Here is a 12317-nt window from a genome sequence, read left to right as displayed (position 1 = left end):
GCTGGAGAGCTGCCTGGCGGAAAAGGACCTGGGGGTGTTGGTTGACAGCCGCCTGAACGTGAGCCAGCAGTGTGCCCAGGTGGCCAAGAGGGCCAATGGCATCCTGGCCTGTATCAGGAATAGTGTGGCCAGAAGGACATCGAGGTGCTGGAGCGTGTCCAGAGGAGGGCAATGAAGTTGGTGAAGGGTCTAGAGCACAAGTCTTACAAGGAGCGGCTGAGGGAACTGGGGTTGTTTAGTCTGGAGAAGAGGAGGCTGAGGGGAGACCTTATTGCTCTCTACAACTACCTGAAAGGAGGTTGTAGCAAGGTGGGGGTCGGTCTCTTCTCACCAGTAACAAGTGATAGGACGAGAGGAAACAGGCTCAAGCTGTGCCAGGGGAAGTTTAGGTTGGATATTAGGAAATATTTCTTCCCTGTAAGGGTAATCAGGCACTGGCACAGGCTGCCCAGGGAAGTGGTTGAGTCTCCATCCCTGGAGGTATTTAAAGAACGGATAGATACGGTGGTCGAAGACATGGTATAGATGGACTTGGCAGTGCTAGGTTAACGGTTGGACTCGAAGATCTTAAGGGTCTTTTCCAACCTTGACAATTCTATGATTCTATGACTCTATGATTATCACATGTAAAACAGAGCAAAAAAACCTCCACCACCACCACTAAAACCTCCAGAAGACAGGCTGAGCCTGTAATGAGCTACACTATGACCGATATGCATAAGATAATGGACAGTTTATTGCTTCAGAAAAACATCCAGTCATCAGTTTCCAAACTGCATCCTTGAGCTCCTGGTTCCTCATGCTGTCTGATCTGATCTGAATTCTCTCAGTGCCAGGAGGCACGCAAGGCGCGAACATCGTTCTTCCACTTCGATCGGTCTGTGGCTGCGTGCTCTGGAGTCCCAAGGGCCACAGCGCAGTCTTCTGTTGGTTTTTTCCTCAAGACATGACCGATCCAGTTCCATCTCCTCCTCCTCACTTCATTACTGATTTTCTCCATCTCTGCCATTTCGTTTTTTTTTTTTTGAAAGTTGATGCTCAGATGACAGAACTGCCATCATCAGATCAAGGGATAGGGAGGAGATAGAGAGGGGCTTCAGGTAGGCAAACATGGCAGTGCTGAGAAACAGGTATACCATGGCCAGGTGAGGGAGGCATGTGGAAAAGGCCTTGTGCTGTCCCTGCTCAGAGGGGATCCTCAGCACGGCCCTGAAGATCTGCACATAGGACAGCACAATGAAAACAAAACAGCCAAATGCTGCTAAGAGACTAACCACAAGAAGCCCCACTTCCCTGAGGTAGGCATCTGAGCAGGAGAGCTTGAGGATGTGGGGGATTTCACAGAAGAACTGGTCCATGGCATTGCCTTGGCAGAGGGGGAGTGAAAATGTGTTAGCTGTGTGCAGGAGAGCATAGAGAAACCCACTGCCCCAGGCAGCTGCTGCCATGTGGACACAAGCTCTGCTGCCCAGGAGGGTCCCATAGTGCAGGGGTTTGCAGATGGCAACGTAGCGGTCATAGGCCATGACAGTGAGGAGAAAATATTCTGCTGAAATGAAAAAGACAAATAGAAAAACCTGTGCAGCACATCCCAGGTAGGAGATGGCCCTGATGTCCCAGAGCGAATTGGCCATGGCTTTGCGGAGAATGATGGAGATGGAGCCCAGGTCGAGGAGGGAGAGGTTGAGGAGGAAGAAGTACATGGGGGTGTGGAGATGGTGGTTGCAGGCCACGGTGGTGATGATGAGGCCATTGCCCAGGAGGGCAGCCAGGTAGATGCCCAGGAAGAGCCAGAAGCACACGAGCTGCACCTCCCGCATATCTGCAAATGCCAGGAGGAGGAATTCAGTGATGGTGCTGGCGTTGGACATGTGCTGCTTCTGGGCATGGGAACCTGTCCAAGGAGGAAAAGGCAGTGAGAAGTTAAGGCGGAGTTCTCTGAGCAAAACCGACTCCAGTTCTCATGGAAACCCCCCAGGCTTCCTTGCCCCTTTCAGGTAGACCTTTGTCATGTCCCTTTTATGAGCTCTGCATGGTGTTGGCAGAGGGTGCCATTGGGAGCAGGGAGCTCTGCTGTGGACTCTTGAAGTGTCACTCCTGCCCTACAGCAATAGGTAAATAGGAACACAGGATGATCTCAGATTAAACCCACCTCTGATGCCAATGAGCTTTTCAGCATTGTTGTTCCCATTTCACCCGACAGCAGAGCAGAGCTGTGGGGATTTTGGTTTGTGTATTTTGTTCTAGTTGCCTCACCGCAACTGAGGAGTGTTTTTAGGCAGAAAGCTTTGGCATTCCTGTTGCACTCCAGGTGAAACCTTGTGGGTGCTGACAGGCAAAGGGAGTGTCCCTCAGTGCAGGGGATGGAGAGCTGGTCCGTCCATAAGCACTGGTCTCAGCTGCCCTTTCCTTGCAGCTCTTTGAGCTGAAGCATGATCACGCCCCCATGTTCCCCTGAGAGGAAACTGGACACTGCTGAGAGCAGAGGAATCCAGTTTCCAAGTGCAGCTCTCCAAACCCCTCCCTGCCATCTCATCGTACCAGAGGAGGATCTCAGCTCCCCCTCCCAGCCAGGGACATGCGGGGCTCACTGCAGCTGCCCATGCAGAGATGATGAGCAGCATTGCCATGGCCTTAGCACCAAATTTTCTTCTCCATGGAGATCCTCTCTGGGGCCATCAGAGATGCCAGGAGAGAGCTGTGCCCTTGTGGGAGGCAGCCTGCAGCCCAGCAGGACCCCCTGGGAAACCGTTGAAAATCCTAAAGATGGGTGTCCTGAAGTGAGGGTCAGCTCATTGCCAGCCCCACACATTGCAGTGCCCAGAGCCCCCAGATAAGGCGGGGACAACGGCAGCAATGACAGGAGAGGAAACACAGGGAAATGCCCCAATGCTCCTGCCAAGAGAGGAAGGACAGGGACAGACAGGCCCTCAGGTCTTTCTCCCTGTTGGGGGTCAGGCTGCCAAGAAGACTCATCTCCTGGGGCAGAGGCTGTGCTGGATGGGACAGGAAACCAGGGGATTGCTCTGGGAAAGTGTTTGCGCTGCAGGGGAGGTCAGGGAAGTGCCCAAATCCCCCCTCCCACAACAGTTCTGGCAGCAGCTCCCTCTCCCTCCCTGCCCATGGCTCTGCTGCCTGGAGCTGGCTCTGCCGGGAGCCGCTTCTCTGTCCACATGTGTCCTCCCTGTCTGTGCTCACAGACCCCATCCCACTCGCCGTGTTCTCCTCTCTGCCCCGCAGACACCTCCTGGCAGCAAGGCACTGCCCAGGGGCATCTCTGTATGTGCAGGGGCTCAGGAGAAACTCAGGGAAGTCCTCATAAGAACTGGGGTCTGAGTGTCTTCTCCAGAGCGGAGACATAAATTTCCATCTCCCACTGCCCACCCACTCACCCAAGAGGAGAAAATTCAAAGCACCGACTCCTTCCATTTAATGTAATCCCCATTTTGACCTTCCTCTTGAAAAGTCCCCTTGGAAACGCCCTGGGCGTAATCTGGAGCTGTGAGCAGCCCTGGTCCATGCAGCACCCTCTCAGCAGCAGGACCCTGCCTGCCCTGCCAGGAGTTGCTCCTTCCACACAGAGCTTCCCCCCACAGCGCCATGGGGAGCTCCCTGGGCAGGCTGAGTGCTGACCCTGGCAGGCGGCAGAGTCCCTGCCCTGGCACACAGCCCCCTGGGGTGCAGGGACCCTCCTCTGAACGACAGACCTGGGCACCCTGGCTGCACAACTGGCTTCAGAGCCCTGCAGCCATCCCCAGGAGAAGGCAGCCATCGTGCCCTGTCTCTCTGACCGTGCAGCAGGGAAGCCCTGCCCTGGAGTATGTCCTCCGTCTTCACACCAGGGAAGCCAAGACAGACATCCTGACAGGTCCTAGCAGTCATGGGATGTGCCAGCTCTGGAAGACCTGTCCAGGATACTCATCTGCATTGCCCTGCTGCCAGAGACTTACCGTGTCAAATGCTGTGAAGATTTCTCTGGGAACAAGCTCAGCTCTGTCCTCCCACCCCAGACTGCCTTGAACCTCTCTCCGCCTCACTCATCTCCCCTCGGTGCCTGCGGGCAGTGCCCTCAGCCCTGCTGCACTTTGTAGAGGAGCTGCTCCTGGGCAGAGCTGTCTCTCAGCAGTGCTGCCCACTTGCCATGAGCTCCCTGCATCCCAGGAGCCTGGGCCACCTGAGCAACAGAGGACCAGCCCAAGGCGGCACTTTGTCTCCACGCTCTGGGCTCCTTGCAGGTGTCCCTGGGGCTCCAGGGGAACCTACTGTGAAACAGGCTGAATGTTCCCTCCCTCAGCTGGGGAGAGACACTTCTTTCCTGCAGTGTCGTTTCTCCTATCTGAGGCAGAGTTAGGTCTAAAAATCACCTTTGTTGTCTTATTATTAGGCAGGACACCCAGACAAAGACAGGCAGGGATCTTCTTTACTCCTGCTGAGGGAAGGGATTCAGCTGAGTCAATTGAGGCATCTCATCCTGCGTTTCTATTGTTAGCGCTGGAAGGGGACTGAGCTCCCTCCCTTGCCTGTCACAAACCCACAGGACGTGGGATTCCTCTTGCCTCAGTTCAGGCGTGGGTTAAATAGGCACCTGCGTGTGAGTTCCTTGTCTCAGCTCCCATGGTAATTGCTGAAGATGTAGGTCAGGAGTTGGCTGTTCAGGTGAAATAGCTGGTGATGTTTGAGGTACCAGAGGTTGTCCGAGGCATGTGCAACACAGCTGCACCTGTCCCTATTTACTATTTCCTTGGCAGCCTGCGCTGCCATCTGACCAAATACTGTCCTGTATCACAGGGAGAGCTACGTTTCTCTGTCTTTTCCATCAGCTGGCTTGACTAGATCTCCATTGACTATAATGATGGTTTCCATCCCCATGTTGCCCAATCACATTCCGGACAGCACTGCAGACAGGTTCGGTGCCTTTGTGCAAGCCACTGACAGCCACCACTGCACTGTGGCAAGGTCTGTCCCTTCTCTATCCAGCAGATGTAGGGCAGTCCAGGAACACAAGGCACATCACACTGGGCTCTCCACTTGGGCGCCTACATTCTCAGGCTGCTGGTTTTGCTCTGCATCAACCTTTACTCACCCCCTTGATGATACAGCCAAGGAACAGACCAACAGTTTTCACAGTGGGCCTGTCAGCAGCACCTTGTCATTCACGGAGATCACCTTCACGTCCACTGAAGGCCCTCAGGGGCAGCAGAGGCACCACTGAAGTAAACCCATTTCTTTCCAGGGCTGCATTTCCCAGCCCTGTTTCTCTCTGTCCCTGGGACAGCAGGGTTTGCTCACTCTCTTGGCATCCAGTTTCAGCTTTATTTTTCCATCTGCTGTCCACTCTGGCATGTCTCTGCTCTGATGCACAGACGTGGTCTTGGACGCTTGGTACCAGGTTTCCCTAAGACAAGTCAGAGCTTGGCCTGGTGCTGCACCTGAGGTGCTACAGCCCAAAGGTGCACCGATGCCCTCAGCCAGAGGCATAGCCAGGATGAGCTGGAGCCTGTGCTTTTTGACATCGATGGAGTAACTGCCAAGGCGTGGTAGAACAAGTCACGCAGCTTGGCGTGCTGCAATGGAAGGGTACAGGCTTTTTAGGACAGACAGGATGAAAGGATCAGGAGTGGGGTTTCTCTCAAAGTGAAGAAGCTACTTGGATGTATGGGGATCCTGTATGGGGCCAGTGAAAACTCTGGTGAGCCCTTGTGAGTGAGGATCAGAGGAGGGGCCAGTAAAAGTGACATTGTGGTGGCAGATGAGGAACCTATGGTCAAGGTGAAGAAGTGGGCATAGTCTTTTCTAAGCACCCCAAGGAAGTCTCTGGATGGAGAAGCCTGGGCCTCACTGGGGATTTTAATGACCCTGGCAATTTCTGGAAGGGGAACACAGCAGCATGCAAACAGTCCAGGCAGTTTCTGGAGTTTCTTGGCACAACTTCTGAGCACAGCCGCCAGATGGGCCAACAAAGGTAATGCAAAGCTGGATCTGGTACTTGCCAGCAAGGAAGAGCTCATCAGAGATGTGAAGATCATTGTAAGTCTTGGCTGTCATTACCCTGAAATCATAGAAGCATAGAATCATAGAATTGTTTAGGTGGGAAAAGACCTTTAAGATCATCAAGTCCAGCTGTTAACCTAATACTGCAAAGCCCACCACTAAACCATGTCCCTAAGCACCACATTTACCCGTCTTTTAAATACCTCCAGGGATGGAGGCTCAACCACTTCCCCGGGCAGCCTGTTCCAGTGCCTGATTACTCTTCCAGGGAAGAAATTTTTCCTGTTATCCATTCTAAACATCCCCTCCTCAACTTGAGGTCATTTCCTCTCGTCCTATCACTTGTTACTTGGGAAAAGAGACTGACACCCACCTCACTACAACTGCCTTTCAGGTAGATGTAAAGAGTGGTAAGGTCTACCCTCAGCCTCCTTTTCTCCAGGCTGAACAACCCCAGCTCCCTCAGCCGCTGCTCACAGGACTTGTGCTCCAGACCCTTCACCAACCTCGTTGCCCTTCTTTGGACAAGCTCCAGCACCTCCATGTCCTTCTTTTAGTGACAGGCCCAAAACTGAACACAGGATTTGAGGTGCGGCCTCACCTGTGCCAAGTACAGGGGAACGATCACTGCTGGCCATACTATTTCTGATGCAAGCCAGGAAGCTGCTGGCCTTCTTGGCCACCTGGGCACACAGCTGGCTCATCTTCAGCTGGCTGTTGACCAACACACCCGGGTCCTTTTCCATCAGGCAGCTCTCCAGCCACTCTTCCCCCAGCCTGTAGCGTTGCTAGGGGTTGTTGTGACCCAAGCGCAGGACCCGGCACTGAGCCTTGTTGAACCTCATACAACTAGCCACGGGCCATCAATCCAGCCTGTCCAGATCCCTCTGTAGGGCCTTCCTACCCTCCATCAGATCAACACTCCTGCCCAACTTGGTATTGTTGGTTAGTTGATTCACTTGAGAGGGATGCCATCCAGAGGGACCTGGACAGGCATGAGTAGGAGGTCCGTGCAAACCTCATGAAGTTCAACAAGGCCAAGTGCAAGGCCATTCACCTGGGTCAGGGCAATCCCTGCTGTCAGTAAAGACTGGGAGGTGAATGGATTGAGAGCAGCCCTGCAGAGTGTCCTTGTTTCAGCTGGGATAGAGTTAATTTTCTTCTTAGTAGCTGGCAGAGTGCTGTGTTTTGGGTTTAGGATGAGAACAATGTTCATAACACACTCGTGTTTTGGTTCTTGCTAAGTAGTGCTAAGTTGTTGCTAAGTAATTGCTAAGTGGCTCTCACACTGGTCAAGGACTTTTCAGCTTCCCATGCTCTGCCCAGTGCACAAGAAGCTGGGAGGGGGCACAGCCAGGACGACTGACCCAGGCTGGCCAAAGGGCTATTCCATACCGTATGACGTCATGCTCAGTATAGAAACTGGGGTTAGAAGAAGGAAAGGGGGGACGTTCAGCATGATGGCATTTGTCTTCCCAAGTAACCGTTACGCGTGATGGAGCCCTGCTTTCCTGGAGATGGCTGAACACCTGCCTGCCGATGGGAAGTAGTGAATGAATTCCTTGCTTTGCTTTGCTTTGCTTGTGTGCGCGGCTTTTGCTTTACCTATTAAACTGTTCTAATTTATTTTACTTCAATTATTAAACTGTTCTTATCTCAACCCACGAGTTTTCTCCCTTTTACCCTTCCGATTCTCTCCCCCATCCCACCGGTGGGGGGGAGTGAGCGAGCGGCTGTGTGGTGCTTAGCTGCAGGCTGGGGTTAAACCACGACAGTGTAATTATTTTTACTGTTTGCGCTTCTCATGTGCCTACAGAAATATTTGGATTCCTCCCACTGCTAATGAGGAATGAACCTCTTCTCTCTCACAGAGCCCCTATAAATGGCTGTCTAAGAGTGGGTTAGTGTGGATGCTCTTATAGCATCTCTGTAATAAAATGGGATCACCCTAGTGCACTGCCTCTTCTAAATCTGGTGCAAAGAATAGCCCCAGAGATTTTCTTCCCAAAAGGGACTGTTTCTCTTTGGTTTCAGGAGCAAAAAGCTCATTGTGACATTGCGCCCTGTCAGAGACCAAGGCCTGGATGGTCAATGGGCACGGCATTACATACCCAGGCTGTCCCACAGGTGACATGCAGATGCTGTCCTTAAGGAGATGCATCTCAAGCTGACTGGAGAGCCTGAGGGATCTCCAGGGACAGCATGTGCTTGGGGCGTGAAGTGACTGGAGCCCCACAAAGTGGGAGATCTCCTAGGATGGAATCCCCCAAGAGAAAAGCATTAAATGCAGGTATCTTCAGGCAAACAAGGACTCTGTATTCCCAGGAGAGGCAGTGGGAACCCGCCAGGCACAGGGAAGGGAAGCTGGGGAGGGATTCAAGTCACCGTTAGTAAACTTAGCAGGATCTAGAGGTACACCAGGACACATCTACAGTCACTGGAAATGAACCATCGTCCCTACAAACACCCGACACATCCACAGACCCCGGGGAGGGGGATTAGCAGCAGTCATCCCCAGCTGGCTGGGTCTGCTTCCCACCTTGACCAGTATGGCCATGTGGAGTCGCCCCACGGGCACCACGGCCCACTTGCTCCGCAGAGCAACACCAGCAGCTCGGGGCCAGTGGGGAGCACGAGGAGGGCCATTCACCACCGTCCAGGGGTGAGCTGAGCTTTGAAATCTGCCCAGCCCCATCCTCCTGCCGGAATCTGTGTCTGTCCTGGGGGAATCATAGAATTATAGAATGGATTGGGTTGGAAGGGACCTTGAAAGATCGTCGAGCTCCAGCACTCCTGCTGGGAGTCCAACACCGACCAGGGACATCATCCACATGATCAGCTTGCTCCAAGTCCTGTCCAACCTGACCTTGAACGCTTCCAGTGATGGGGCAGCCACAGCTTCTCTGGGTAAGCTGTTCCAGTGTCTCAGTACCTCCATTATAAAAAAAGTCTTCCTTATGTTCAATCTAAATTTACCCTCTTTCAGTTTAAAAACATTGGCCCTGTTGCTACAGGCCTTGGCAAAAAGTCTCTTGCCATCTCCTTTATAAGCCCCCTTTATATATTGAAAGGTCGCAAAATGGTCTTCCCGGAGCCTTCTCTTCTCCAGGCTGAGCAACCCCAACTCTCTCAGCCTTTCTTCCTAGCAGAGGTGCTCCAGCCCTCGGATCATTTCCGTGGCCTCCGCTGGACCCGCTCCAACAGGTCCACGTCCTTCTTGCACAGGGGGCCCCACAGTTGGAAGCAGTGCTCCAGATGAGGTCTCACCAGAGCAGAGTACAGGGGCAGAATCCCCTCCCTCAACCTGCTGGCCACGCTTCTTTTGATGCAGCCCAGGCGACGCTTGGCTTCCTGGGCCGCAAGTGCACATTACTGGCTCATTGTCCAATTTTTCATCCACCAATATCCCCAAGCGCTGGTTGGCAGGGCTGCTCTCCATCCATTTATCCCTTAGTCTTTATTGGTGTTGGGGATTGCCCTGACCTCACACTTGGCCTTGTTGAACTTCATGAGGTTCACATGGGCTCTCTCCTCAAGCCTGGCTGGGTTTACACATGCCCAGACCCCAGCAGACCCTGGACTTTTCCCCACCCCTCCATCACAGCGATGACTTTGGGGACCCACGAGACATGCATGGAAGGATTTACCAGATGGCCAGCTGTGGTGGGTTGACCTTGGCTGGATGTCAGTCCCCACCAAGCTGCTCGATCACTGCCCCTCCTCAGCTGAACGGGGGAGAGAAAATGTGACGAGAGGCGCATGGATTGAGCTAAGGACAGGGAGATCAGTCAGCAACTACCATCACGGGCAAAACAGGCTTGTCTTGGAAAAAATAATTTAATTTATTGACTTTGACAATCAAATCAGAGTAGGATAATGGGAAATAAGGAGAAATCTAGAAACAACTTACCCCCACCCCTCCCTTCTTCCCAGGCTCAACTTCACTCACAATTTCTCCACCTCCTCCCACCAGCAGCGCAGGGGCACGGGGAATGGGGGTTGTGTTTAGTTCATCACACATTGTCTCTGCCACTCCTTCCTCCTCAGGGGGAGGACTCCTCACACTCCTCCCCTGCTCCAGTGTGGGGTCCCTCCCATGGCAGACAGTCCTCCATGAACTTCTCCAACGTGGGTTCTTCCCACAGGCTACAGTTCTTCATGAACTGCTCCAGCGTGGGCTTCCCATGGGGTCACGGCCTCCTTTGGACATCCCCCTGCTCTGGCGTGGTGTCCTCCGTGGGCTGCAGGCGGATATCTGCATCACCATGGACCTCCATGGGCTGCAGGTGAGTATCTGCTCCAGCGTGGACCTCCATGGGCTGCAGGAGGACAGCCTGCCTCACCATGGTCTTCGCCACAGAGGAATCTCTGCTCTGGTGCCTGGAGCACCTCCTCCCCTCCTTCTTCACTGACCTTGGTGTCTTCAGGGTTGTTCCCCTCACATTTTCTCACTCCTCTCTCTGGCTGCAGTTATGCAGTTTGGTGTTTTTTTTTTTCCCCCTTCTTAAATCTGTTATCCCAGAGGCGCTACCACCGTCACTGCTGGGCTCGGCCTTGGCCAGCGGCGGGTCAGTCTTGGAGCCGGCTGGCGTTGCCTCTGTTGGACATGGTTCTCACAGAAGCCACCTCTGTAGCCCCCCTGCTACCAAAACCTTGCTGGTGCCTGGTGGCCAAGACCCCTGCTTGCTCTAGTACCTGCACTGAGAACCCTCACTCACTCCAGTAGCTGCACTAGGACCCACACCAGTGCCTACACCCCCTGGTTGACTCCAGTAGCTCACACCCACCCCACCCACGTCAGCCCCCCAGTAGCTGGCACATAGTCCTTCCACTTCACATACACAGAGGACAGAGTGAGATCACACAGAGAGATCATTAAGAAAAGATTTAATAAGATATAAGAAGACAGGACAGACATCATCTGTGTCCTGCTACCAATTGCTTGTCTCCAGAGAGACTCTGATGTCATCAGGCTGACCGTCAAGATTGGAGGGGACGAATCCTCCAGGGAGACAGATAACACAACAGCCAAGGGCTAATTTATGGCAATGTGTCTACCTCACCGCAGTGCTGGTCAGTGTCCAGCTCAAGCTAGATTTGGAAGAAACTAACATACGGAGTTGGTATGTGAATAGGACTAGGAGTTAGTCATCTTACCCCCATAAATAGTGAGCAGCCCAAGAGCCCTTTGAGCTCTCCTGCATGGCAGCAGGCTGCATGCCAGGATCTCCCCTTGAGCAGGGACGCCTCTCAAGGTTACTCCTTGAGGTTGAGAGATTCCTTGCCGCAACAGATCCTCGGTAAGTGACTAACAGCATGCTAAACTTCGAAATCTTAGCTAAGTGATATAAAGGATTGATTGCACATATATAATCCTTTAGACATAAACCGTTGACCAATCTGGGACTAGGACTGGATCCAGCCGCACCTAGACTCCTCTTTGAGAAGGAGTTTAGAAAGCAAGGGGGTCCTCTCTTAGCCTCATGACTCAATGGGAGGGTCTCCCTGACAGTCTTGTCTGACCCTGTCCTCTAGGCAGCAAATAATCAAGTGTATCTTCCCATCGAATCTTGTTAAACCACTGTCGCATTTATTATCAAACTTTCTTATCAATAAACATATTGCTCTTACAAGTGCACTCTCACTCCAGCCGCGACAGAGCCCTCTGCAAATATTCACCTTCCTCTTCTTTCCTCTGGAGTGCTACCTTTGCCTCCTCATCTTCCTTCTCCAGCTTTTGACTTCTTTCTGCCTTTTCTCTCACGGCTTTCAGTTCATGCTTTGCCTCTTCCAGCTGGCTTTGAAGACGGACGTTCATTCTGATGGCAGAATTGTGCTCCTCTGCCGCTTGCACTGGTGAGTCTCGTGAGCTAGACATCCCAAGCAGCAGTATCTCAGTAAAACTCCTCTGAACCCTTCCTTCCCCACCCCACCTTACCTCAGCAAAGAAAGCTGTAGCTCTCACCTGCATTTTGTCAGGCTTGGCGACGTGACTACCTCCCGGGGGAGCTTGTTCCAATGCTCCGCTACCCTTTGGGTGAAGAACCTTTTCCTAATGTCCAACCTAAACCTCCCCTGCATATCTTCCTGCCGTTCCCTCGGGTTCTATCATTGGTCGTCAGGGAGAAGAGATCAGTACCTGCCCCTCCTCCGTCCCTTGTGAGGAAGCTGTAGACCGTGATGAGGTCTCCCCTCAGTCTCCTCTTCTCCAGGCTGAACAGACCAAGTGACTTCAGCCACTCCTCATATGGCTTCCCCTCTAAACCCTTTACCATCTTTGTGGCTCTCCTCTGGACACTCTCCAGTAGCTTTGTATTTTTTTTTGT

The sequence above is a fragment of the Platalea leucorodia genome, assembly GCF_965183815.1.
Source record: "Platalea leucorodia genome assembly, contig: HAP1_HAP1_SCAFFOLD_344, whole genome shotgun sequence".
In the NCBI taxonomy this organism is placed as follows: domain Eukaryota; kingdom Metazoa; phylum Chordata; class Aves; order Pelecaniformes; family Threskiornithidae; genus Platalea; species Platalea leucorodia.
The sequence above is the reverse complement of the archived record's forward strand: the minus strand, read 5'-3'. Positions refer to the sequence as shown.